Below are 13382 nucleotides of genomic sequence, written 5' to 3'. Positions count from 1 at the left end.
CAGACTTCAAGCTAATATTACAAAGCTGTAGTTATCAAGACAGTATGGTACTGGCACAAAAACAGACACACAGATCAGTGGAACAGAATAGAGAATGTAGAATGGAACCAGAAATATAGGGCCAAGAAATCTTTGACAAAACAGAAAAGAATATCCAACAGAAAAAAGATAGTCTCTTCAGAAAATGGTGCTGGGAAAACTGGACAGAGACATGCAGAAAAATGAAACTGGACCACTTTCTGACAACATACACAAAAGCAAATTCAAAATGGATAAAAGATCTAAATGTGAGACAGGAAACCATCAAAACCTACAGGAGAAAACAGGCAGCAACTCTTTGACCTTGGCGTCAGCAACTTTTTACTAGACATGTCTCTGGAGTCAAAGGAAATAAAAACAAACATGAACTATTGGGACCTTATCAAGATAAAAAGCTTCTGCACAGCAAACAATCAACAAAACTAAAAGGCAATCAATGGAATGGGAGAAGGTATTTGCAAATGACATATCAGTTAAAGAATTAGTATCCAAAATCTATAAAAAAAACTTACCAAATTCAACACCCAAGAGACAAACAATCCAGTGAAGAAATGGGTAGAAGACATGAATAGACACTTTTCCAAAGAAGACATCCAAATGGCTAACAGACACATGAAAAGATGCTCAAAATCATTCACCATCAGAAAAATATGTATCAAACCTCACATCTGTCGGAATGACTAAAATTAAAAACTCAGGAAACAACAGATATTAGCAAGAATGCTGAGAAATGGGAACACTTTTGCACTGCTGGTGGAAATGCAAACTAGTGCAGCCACTCTGGAAAACAGCATGAAGTTCCTCAAAAAACTTATAATCACATTTTATTTTTCCCAATCCTTTCTCTTCATGCTTCTCTCTGTGTGGTCTTTAATCAACCTTCTAGATAATTATTTCTTTAGTCATGTGAGATTTTGTGAGTTTATACTTTGCTGCCCTAAATCTGATTTGAGAGCTCATTCCACAGAAATGATGGGTTTTTGTTTCCTCCAAGTATCTCTGGGCATGTCTTACTCAAGTCTACTTTTTTTTCCATGTAAGTAATTCAATACTTATTTTTTTAATATGAAATTTATTGTCATATTGGTTTCCATACAACACCCAGTGCTCATCCCAACAGGTGCCCTCCTCAATGCCCATCACCCACTTTCCCCTCCCTCCCACCCCCATCAACCCTCAGTTTATTCTCAGTTTTTAAGAGTCTCTTATGGTTTGGCTCTCTCCCTCTCTAACTTTTTTATTCCCCTTCCCCTCCCCCATGGGTTCCTGTTAAGTTTCTCAGGATCCACATAAGAGTGAAAACATGGTATCTGTCTTTCTCTGTATGACTTATTTCACTTAGCATAACAGTTCCATCCACATTGCAACTCAAGTCTACTTTAATTAAACATTTTGGCTTCAGGTTCCTGGACCATAATGATAATTTGAACCATAAACACATGTGAAGATAGAGATGTTGTTATAAATTTCCACTAAGTTTTTTTTTTTTTTCTATTTTACTTGGAAGCTGAGGCTCTAGGTCAGCAAACTCGGATTGACAACCAAATCTTACCTGCAGTCTGCTTTTGTACAGTGTATGTGTCACAAAAAAAGGGTTTTGTGTTTTAACATTTTTAAAAGGTGATGAAAGTAATTACATAAATAAAGAATATGTGACAAAGATCACATGTATAGCCCTCAAAGCCAAAAATATTTATTATCTATTCTTTTACTAAATAAAATGGCTAATCTCTCAGATTAGAGATCAAGGAAGGACCTTTTATTTAAGTATCTATCCAAATCTTTTGCCCATTTCTTATGTTAACTTGTTTGTTCTTTTTTTATTGACTTGTAAGTTTTCTTTACGTGTTCTGTATACAAGTTCATCATCCAATATGTGTTTTGCAAGTATTATCTCCCAGTTTCTGGCCTGTCTTTTGATTTTCTTAATAGTTTCTTTCAAAAAGCAGGTTTTTATTTTAATGAAATTTAATTATCATTCCTTCTTTTAAATTTTCTGTGTCCTATCAAAGGAATTTTGCCTAATCTAATGCTACAGAGATTTATTCATATATTTTCTTCTAGTAGTTTCAAAGTTTTAACTCTTACATTTACTTTGTGATCCATTTTGTGTCTTGATTTTTGTTCATAAAATCATGGGGGTTTTTAGGTATTTTAAAATATTTAAACTATTATGTAGCAGGATTATATGAGAAGTCTGTGCTTTCTGTTCAATTTTGATGTGAACCTAAAGTTGCTCTAAAAAAAAAGTCTAAAGGAAATCCTGCCATTTGCAACAATATGAATAAACCTGGAAGACATTATCTTAAGTGAAATAAGCCACACATAGAAAGACAAATACTTTATGATCTCACTTATATGTAGAATCTAAAAATGTGAAACTTACAGAACCAGAGAATAGAATGGTGCTTACCAAGGATTGGGGAATAGGGCTAATGTTGGTTAAGGGTACAAACTTTTAGTTATAAAATAAGTTGTGGGGATCTAATGTACAGCATAACGACTATAGTTAATAATACTATATTGTATTCTTAAAATTTATCAAGAGAGAAATCTTAAGTGTTCTCACCACACACACACACACACACACACACACACACACACACAGATTTTAAAAAGGTAACTGTGAGGTAATAGATATGTTAATTAACTTGATCATGGTAATCATTTTGCCTTATATATATATATATTTATATATATAGTTACAAGATAATTATGATTATATTATATAATCATAATACATATATAATATATATAATCATGTTATCCACCTTAAAAATCACATTTTATGGCCTAAATATATGAAATTTTAATTTGTCAATCATACCTCAATAAAGCTGGAAACAATGTTCAGTAATGTCTGTTAAAAAATTTGTGGTATATTATGAAACACTATATGCCAACAAATTGGACAAACTGGAAGAAATGGATAAATTCTTAAAAATATATAAACTACCAAAACAAACAGGAAGAAATAGGAAACTTGAATAGACTGTTAACCAGTAAAGAAATTGAATCAGTAATCAAAAATATCCCAACAAACAAAAAGTCCAGGACCAGATTGCTTCACAGGGTAATTCTACCAAACATTTAAAGAAGAGTTAATATCTATCCTCCTCAAACTATTCCCAAAAATAGAAATGGAAGGAAAAATTCCAAATTTATTCCATGAGGGCTGCATTACCCTGATACTAAAACCAGACAGTGACACCCCTAAGAAAACTACAGGCCAATTCCCTGATGAACATGGATGCAAAAAAATCTCAATAAAATACTGGCAAACTGAATCCAACAATACATTAAAACAATCATTCACCACAATTAAGTGGGATTTATTCCTGGGCTGCAAGGGTGGTTCAATATTCACAAATCAATCAATGTGAAACACCACATTAATAAAAGAAAGAATAAGAACCATATGATCCTTTCAATAGATGCATATAAAGCATTTGGCAAAGTACAACATCCAATTATGATAAAAACTCTCAGCAAAGTAGGGTTAGAGGGAACATACCTCAACTTCATAAAGCCCATTTATGAAAAGCCCACAGCTAATATCATCCTCAATGGGGAAAAACTCAGAACTTTCCTTCTATAGTCAGGAATAAGACAGGGATGTCCACTTTCACCACTGTTATTTAACATAATACTGGAAATCCTAGCCACAGCAATCAGACAACACAAAGAAATAAAAGGCATCCAAAGGAAGAAGTCAAACTTTCACTATTGGCAGATGACATGATACTCTATATAGAAAACCCAAAAGACTCCACCAAGAAATTGCTAGAACTGATATACAAATTCAGCAAAGTCACAGGATACAAAATCAATGTACAGAAATCTGTTGCATTCCTATACACCAATAATGAAGCAACAGAAAAAGAAATCAAGGAATTGATCCAATTTATAATTGCACCAAAAACCATAAGATACCTAGAAATAAACCTAACAAAAGAAGTAAAAGATCTGTACTCTGAAAACTATAAAACATTGATTAAAAAAAAAATTGAAGTGGACACAAAGAAATGGAAAAACATTCTATGCTCATGGATTGGAAGAACAAATATTGTGAAAATGTCTATATTACCCAAAGCAATCTACACATTCAATGCAATTCCTATAAAAATACCACTAGCACTTTTCACAGAACTAGAACAAACAATCCTAAAATTTTTATAGACCCACAAAAGACCCCAAGTAGTCAAAGCAATCTTGAAAAAGAAAAGCAAAGCTGGAGGAATCACTATTCCAGACTTCAAGTTATATTACAAAGCTGTAGTGTTCAGGACAGTATGGTACTGGCACAAAAACACACACATAGATCAGTAGAACAGAATAGAAAATCCAGAAAGGAACCCACAAGTATATGGCCAACTAATCTTCAACAAAGCAGCAAAGAATATCCAATGGAAAAAAGACAGTATCTTCAGCAAATGGCGTTGTGAAAACTGGAAAGTAACATGCAAAAGAATGAAACTGGACCAGTTTCTTACACCATACACAAAAATAAATTCAAACTGGGAGAAGACCTAAATGTGAGACAGGAAACCATCCATCAAAATCCTGCAAGAAAACACAGGCAGTAACTTCTTTGACATCAGCCATAACAACTTCCTACTAGATATATCTCCTGAGGCAAGGAAAACAAAAGCAAAATAAACTATTAAGACTTCATTGAAATAAAACGTTTCTGCACAGCAAAGGAAACAATCAACAAAACTGAAAAGTAACCTTCAGAATGGGAGGAGATATTTACAAATGACATATGTAATAGTATTCAAAATATACAAAGAACTTACAAAACTCAACACCTGAAAAAACAAATAATCCAGTTAAAAAATGGGCAGAAGACATGAGTAGACATTTTTCCAAAGAAAGTGTACAGATGGTCGACAGACACATGAAAAGATGTTCCACATCACTCACCATCAGGGAAATACAAGTCAAAACTACAATGAGATATCTCCTCACACCAGTCAGAATGGCTAAAACTAATAACACAGGAAACAACATATGTTGCAAGGATGCAGAGAAAGGGGAACCCTCTTACACTGTTGATGGGAATGCTGCTCTGGAATTTCCAGACTACAGCCTCTCTGGAAAACTGAAATTCCCCCAAAAAGTTAAAAATAGAGCTTCCCTACATCTCAGCAATCGCACTACTAGGTATTTACCCAAAGGATACAAAAATAATAATTCAAAGGGAAATATGTAACCCAATGTTTATAGCAGCATTGTCAACAATAGCCAAATTTGGGAAGAGTCCAACTGTCCACTGACTGATGAATGGATAAAGATGATGTGCTATATATGCAATGGAATATTACTCAGCCATAAAAAGAATAAAATCTTGCCATTTGCAATGACATGGATGGAGCTAGAGAATATTACGCTAAGTGAAATAAGTCATAAAAAGACAAATAACATACAATTTCACTCACGAGTGGAATTTAAGAAAGAAAACAGATGAACATGGTAGGGAGGAAGAGAGAGAGGCAAATCATAAAATAAACTCTATAGACAACATACAGATGGTTATCAGGGGGGAGGCTGGCAGAGAGATGGGTTAAATAGGTGATTGGTTTACCAAGGGCACTTATGATGAGCCCTGAGTGTTTTATAAGGGTGATGAATCACTAAATTCTACTCCTGAAACCAATATTACACTATATGTTAACTAACTGGAATTTTTTTTAAATTTTTTTTAATGTTTATTTCTGAGACAGAGAGAGTCAGAGCATGAGTGAGGGAGGGGCAGAGAGAGAGGGAGACACAGAATCAGAAGCAGGCTCCAGGCTCTGAGCTGTCAGCACAGAGCCCGATGCGGCGCTTGAACTCACAAACCGTGAGATCATGACCTGAGCCGAAGTCGGTCTCTCAACCAACTGAGCCACCCAGGCACCCCTACTAACTGGAATTTAAATAAGAATTTGGGAGTGAGGTGGGGAGGAAACTTGGAAGGAAAAAAATGTGATATATACATATAATGGAATACTATTTGGCCAGAAAAAGAAATGAAATACTAATATATGCAGCAACATGAATAAACACCAAAAAATTGCTAAGTAAAAAAGCCAGACACAAAAGGTCACATATTGTATGATTCCCCTTATATCTACTTATATTCCATGAAAACATCCAGAACAGGTGAAGTCCGTAAAGAAAGAATGCTGATCAATGTTTATCAATGTTTGTGAGGGGTTGGGCGCAGGGGTGAATGGGGAAAACTGTTTAATGATACAGTGTTTTCTTTTGGAACAATGGAAATGTTTTGGAACTAGATAGAAGTGGTACATTCACAATGCACAACACTGTGAATGTACTAAATGTTACTGAGTTGTTCACTTTAAAATGAGAAATTTTATGTTATGTGCATTCCACCACAATAAATTCTTTGAATGTTTATTTATTTTTGAGAGAGAGAGAGACAGAGAGAAAGAGAGAGAGAGAATGAGTGGGAGGGGAGCAGTGAGAGAGGGAGAGACACAGAATCCTAATGCAGGGCTCAAACTCATGAACCTGAGTTGATCATGACCTAAGTGGAAATCAAGAGTCAGATACTTCACTAACTGAGCCACCCAGGCATCACTATCACTGCAATAAATTTTTAAAAATTTAAGAATCAAGGTGAATTCCTTATAAGCTTAATTCTTTTTAATGTGACCAAATCTATAAATTTATAAATTTTTAGATATTATCATTTAACATCTATTTTATATTTAAAATATCTTTCCAACCTTCTGAAATTTGCAAAAACAAAACAAAACAAAACAAAACCCAATCACCAGAATTTTCTTCTACTAGCTTTATGGTTTAACCAGTCTGAAACATATTTTGATATAAAATATGTAATAAAATATAAATATAGTAACAGCAGGCCTTCACAGGGAAAGAATCATGTGGGTTTGGAAAAAGTGTTTTGGAATGGAAAATATAACCGCAAGGCTATGAGTTAATGAGAAACCAGAGAGTATCCAATTGTCCTGTATCATAAAAATGAGAAGAATTTGTTTTCATTTTGTTTTATGTTGGGCTTTGAAATGAGTGAAACATAAAGGAAGGCTAAAACCTGATTTTCAGAAGACACCTACAAATGGACAGTTGAGGAAATGAAATGTTTGATATTCAATTTTTATGTTTATAATGCTGCATTGTCAATCCCATTTATTTCCCCAAAGAATCCTTAACCTTGGCTAACACCAAAAGCTCTTGAAAGCAGATGAGCAAGGTGAGTTTCATCTCCAGGACAATGTAGTGGAACAAGGTAGCAAAATGACCTGGGGGCTGAAATACCTCTTAAGAAGCAGAAATCTCAGGTAGGATGTATTTTCTCGCACTGGACTTTCTACTGGACATAAAATAAGGGTTCAAGTTCATCTTTCTTAGATTTTTAAGAGGCAGTATGACTTTAGCTAATAGCTGAGCATTAGGTATAGACAAGAATGAAGACATTTCTAATCTATTCTACAATTATGATTGTTCAAATGCACTTTAATAGAAAAGTAATTTAGTAAGTTTGTCAGGGAAAAAAAAAAACACCCTAAAGTACATGCTTGAAAGAAATTTGTTTGTATTAGCCTTTTTGAAATCGCTAAAATTTAAGTTAGGGAAGATCCAATTTGTATTATGCAGATAGGAAAAACAAACTCAAAACCAAAAATTATTTCACGCATTTAACTCATTTTGGAATGAAATTTCATAAGTTTACTTGTCACTTTTTAGGTTATAAAAAAACAAATGCTATTTTTGAACTCTACGTGTTCAAAGAGAATGGCTGATAATCTACTTTGCTAAGGACAATAAATTTTATCTCATGATCAGAAAAAATCAGGAGGACATTTTTACCGATTTTACCAAACCAGCAGGATTAACTTCCAACTAATCTTTCTGTTTTAGCAAAACCACATATAAAAGTGAATGAATATAAGATTTTAAAATAATTCCTTAGATATGAGTAATATCTTTCTTCCAAGAGCTCAAAGCAATTTGCTTTCTGTTCTTATTCAGTCAAGAAACACTTCTGTGAAGACGACGTGGATTACGTGAGATAAATATGTATTTTCACTCTCATTTTATAAATAGGAAAATTAAAACTTGATAGACTAAGTTGAGATTAAGTTTTGAGATTAAAATTTGATTTTGAGATTAAACACTTGAGATTAAGTTTTGGCTCAAGATTACAAAGCTAAACTCAAATCTCCTGACTTCCTGACTTAATCTCTCTCCAAAGACTACTTACTCTCTAAGCAATGCAGAAATCCCCTTATCTCCTGCTGGATTTCAGTGAATGACCTTCTCAGGTCAGGCAGGTACCATGTTGTCTTCCCCAAACTAGTTTCTTTTTCGCTTCCATATTTCCATCTATCTGGAATGTTCCTTACCCCTTTATGTATTCAAATACAACCTTCATGTCCCATCTCATCTAAAAATTATCCTTGGACTAAGGAGACTCAATTTCAGTTGGTTTAACCCACAAAACGAATATATTTAACCAATCATGACCATGATTCTGCTGTAGATATCAGCACCTTTCAGAAGAAAATACCCAGTTAGTTTGTCCTCTTTGAGGGCAGAAACCATGTCTTAGTCATCTTTGTTCATTTAGTACCTATATAAGGCCAGATACAGTAGACAATGAGAGTAAATCTTACTGAGAAGATTGCTATATGTAGCCATGTTGATATATTTTATATATATATATATATATGTATCAACTTATACTAATGACATATTAATAACTTAGATTAATTAACCTGCATACCTTATACTAACAATTCTATTAATAACTTCTGAAACATATTAATATGTTTAAATGACAGAACACAGTACTGATTTAGTTGATGGCAAATAAAGCTGGCAATGACCTCACAACCACTATTGGCTCCCTATCCATGCTGCAATGTCTTTGATGTCTGCCAACTAGATTATGATGTTTAAAAATATGAGGAGTCTTTTTATTGGTGCTCTTTACATCACACCATTCTTAGTCTCTAGCTGCAATCACTATGGTTATTCCCCTTTGCACTCTTGGCTTATTCTTCACCATTTACTCATATATTACCAGGTCCTCATAGGGTTTGGAACATGGTTATGAGAGTGGGGGGTGGGTGATGGCAGATGTAGGATGGCAACTGAGTGATCAGCTTCCTCTTTCTAGCCATGGCCACATTCCCTCTTAACATGTCTCCAACTCTTTCCTGAACTTCCAGACAGACATGTTTTCTAGATGGCTATGGGCTTTCTGCTTTACTAAATCATTTTACCTGTGGCTCTCTAGGTACTTAACAATGAATCAGGCACATAGTAGATGCTCAGTAAATACTAATTAATTCATCAGCCACCTGGAAAGGGAGTGCAGCAGAGGCACTTCTGAAATACCAGAAGAGCCAACGTGACTGATCTCAATAAGAATTACTATTCATCCCAAGAATCAGCAAAAGAACTGCTATTGCCAATAATGCTCTTAACTAACACAAGCCCAATCCAGCAAGCCATATTGGTATTTAGTCCAGTTGCCATCTATTCCCCTCTTGTCAAAGGGGGATAAGAAATGCCTTTTAGTTAAAATAACAGGACCATAGACTTCCTACTTTTCCATCTTCTTGGTTCACTGGAATAAGCAAAACAGAAATGTAATGCTATTGACAACAGAGATACGTAAGAGATTGTGAGATCATCAAAGAACTGGGATTCATTTATCTATGAATAATTAAGAATATGTATTTAAAATATGTATTAGGAGGAGGAGCCAAGATGGCGGAACAGCATGAAAGTTTTTTGTGTGTCTCGCATCCATGAAATACAGCCAGACCAACACTAAACCATCCTACACACCTAAAAACCTGATTGGAGGATTAACACAACAATCTGCACAACCTGAACCACAGAATTCAGCAGGTATGCAGAGCGGAGAAGTGAACTTGGGGAGCAAGAAGCCGCGAAAGGGAGGGAACCGCTTTTGAGGGCAGAGAGAGGACGGAGACTGGGGAGGGGGAGAATACAGGAAAAGCACCCTTCCCCAAAAGCAGTTGGAGAGAAAGTGGAAAATTGGAAACAGCTGCAGGCACTACACTAAAAAGGGAGAAGGGAGAAAGGAGAAAGGAGAAAGGAGAGGGCTTAAATTCCATTAAGACTCTAAACAAGGGGAGAGCAAAGGCTGCAACTCCACAGCTCGATACCTGGTGGTGCTCTGGTGGGAAGGGCGAATCCCCAGGAACAAAGTGGAGTCCGGGAGGTTCTTGGGCCACATGGGGAAAAGCGGTTCCACTGCTGGAAGGACATTTGGTAGAGACTGTTGAAGCCACCTGGTCCCAGCAGACTCCAGAGGGAGGCCACATTCTCTGGTACTGGAACAAGGTCGTTAAGCATGAAGCCTGGTGCCAGATGTCTGCTGTGATTTTCCGTAATCCCTGAAATACTGCTGCTACGCTATCTCGCAAACTTTTTCTGAGGCGGGCTGGCACCTGGTTGCCCACTCGGGGCACCGGCAGCAGCAAGCGTTCCTGGCTGCAGCTGACATTTGGCCATTGCTCATTCGTCCATTGCTAGGTGAGACCCTCCTGCAGAGGGGCGGAACAGGTCAAAGCCGCAGTCCTTCAGAAGTAAGGGGCCTGGGAAAACAGCCGCATCTGAGGCAAAATTCGGGAGAGAGGTACTGCCTGAGGCCTGATCACGGAGAGTGGAAAAGCGGGGAGTAGATGAGAGCTGAAGACAGAGGACGGGTGCGCGATTGCTGATCCAGGAGAACAGACTGGGTGGCTGGATGGCGCCATTTTTCACCGCTCCCGCGCATGCGCATGCGCATGCGCACTGAGGAGCACCGCAAGAATCCACCCCAGTAGGCTAGCAGCGCCATCTAGTGGAGAACGGAGCTGTTACACAGAGCCCCGCCCAACTGGGCCAACTTTGCTCTTCAAGAACACAAGTCTCACCACCAGCTTAATTTATGGACTATAAAGAGCTACATAGACTGATTTCTAGGGGAAAACGAAGCAATTTCAGTCCTACTTTAATCTGTTAGCAGGTTCATTTATTCAATTTTTTTTCTTTTTTTTTTCTTTTTCTCTTTTGCAATTCTTTTCTTTTTCTTGAATACAGAAAGAGAAGAAATTCATTTTTATTTTTAATGTTTATTAAAAATATCTTTCTTTAATTTTTATTACTATATTTTTTTACTTTTGTGTAAATTTTTCCAAATTCTATTTTACTTCCATCATTTTGTTTTAGTATACTTCAGTGCACTCACCTTTTCAAATTTTCAAACAATTTCCTTTTTTTCTTTCTTTTTCTTTTTCCTCTTTTTCATTTCTTTTCTTTCTCTTGAATGCAGAAAGAGAAAAACTTCATTTTTACTTTCAATTTCTATTAAAAATATTTTTAATTTTTATTACTATATTTTTTGGCTGTTACGTAAATTTTTTCAAATTCTATTTTACTTCCATCATTTTATTTTAGTCTACTACAGTGTATTCACTTTTTCAAATTTTCAAACACTTTCTTTTTTTTCTTTTCTTTTTTATCTTTTTTCTTTTTCATTTCTTTTCATTTTTCTTAAATACAGAAAACGAAAAAATTCATATTGATTTCTAATTTCTATTAAAAATATTTTTCTTTAATTTTTTTCTACTATATTCTTTACTTTTGTGTATATTTTTTCCAGTCCTATTTTACCTTCATCATCTCATTTTAGTCTACTTCAGGGTATTCATTTTTCAAATTCTCAAACGATTTCCTTTTTTTTTTCTCCCTCCCTCCCCTTTTTTTCCCCTCTAATCTGTCAAACCACTTTCAACACCCAGACCAAAACACACCTAGGATCTAGCATCATCTATTCGATTTTGTGTGTGTGTGTTTTTAATTTCTAATTTTAATATTTTTTTAATTTTAATTTTTTTATTTCAACTTTTCTACCTCATCAATTCCTTTTCTCCCTTCAAAATGACAAAACGAAAAATACACCCCAAAAGAAAGAGTACGAAGAAACGACAGCCAGGGATTTAACCAACACAGATACAATATTAGCTGGAGTCAAAAATAGATTAGAATCCCTTTCTGCAGAGATAAAAGAAGTAAAAAATAGCCAGAATGAAATTAAAAATGCTATAACTGAGCTGCAATCATGGATGGATGCAGCAGCGGCAAGGATGGATGAGGTAGAACGGAGAATCAGCGATACAGAGGACAAACTTATAGAGAATAACAAAGCAGAAAAAAAGAGGCAAAAGAGCACAATTTAAGAATTTGATAAATCAGTGACTCATTAAAAAAGGAACAACATCACAGAGTGCCTGGGTGGCTCAGTCAGTGAAGTGGCTGACTTCTGCTCAGGTCATGATCTCACAGTCTGTGAGTTCGAGCCCTGGGTCGGGCTCTGTGCTGATAGCTCGGAGCCTGGAGCCTGCTTGTGTTTCTGTGTCTCCCTCTTTCTCTGCCCCTCCCGCATTTGCTCTCTGTCTCTCTCTGCCTTTCAAAAATGAATAAATGTTAAAAAAAATTAAAAAAAAAAAAAAGGAACAACATCAGAATCATAGGGGTCCCAGAAGAGGAAGAGAGAGAAATAGGTGTAGAAGGGTTATGTGAGCAAATCATAGCAGAAAACTTTCCTAACCTGGGGAAAGACACAGACCTCAAAATCCAGGAAGCACAGAGGACCCCCATTAGATTCAACAAAAACCGACCATCAACAAGGCATATCATAGTCAAATTCACAAAACACTCAGGTAAGGAGAGAATCATGAAAGCAGCAAGGGGAAAAAAAGTCCCTAACCTACAAGGGAAGACAGATCAGATTTGCAGCAGACCTAACCACAGAAACTTGGCAGGCCAGAAAGAAGTGGCAGGAAATATTCAGTGTGCTGAATCAGAAAAATATGCAGCCAAGAATTCTTTATCCAGCAAGACTGTCATTCAAAGTGGCATATACCAAAAGCAACAAAGATTAGAAAGGACCAGAGAACATCAAAAGAAACGCCAACTCTACAAGCATCATAATGGCAACAAATTCATATCTTTCATTACTCATTCTAAATGTCAATGGACTCAATGCTCCCATCAAAAGACATAGGGTAACAGAATGGATAAGAAAACAAGATCAATCTATATGCTGTTTACAAGAGACCCACTTTAGACCTAAAGACACCTTCAGACTGAAAATGAGGGGATGGAGAACCATCTATTATGCTAATGGTCAACAAAAGAAAGCCAGAGTAGCCATACTTATATCAGGCAATCTAGACTTTAAAATAAAAACCATATTAAGAGATGCAGAAGGGCGTTATATCATAATCAAGGGGGTCTATCCACAAAGAAGACCTAACAACTGTAAACATTTATGTGCCAAATGT

This window comes from Felis catus, chromosome B4 (genome assembly GCF_018350175.1).
Source record: "Felis catus isolate Fca126 chromosome B4, F.catus_Fca126_mat1.0, whole genome shotgun sequence".
Taxonomy (NCBI): Eukaryota; Metazoa; Chordata; class Mammalia; order Carnivora; family Felidae; genus Felis; species Felis catus.
Note: the sequence above shows the minus strand (reverse complement) of the source record.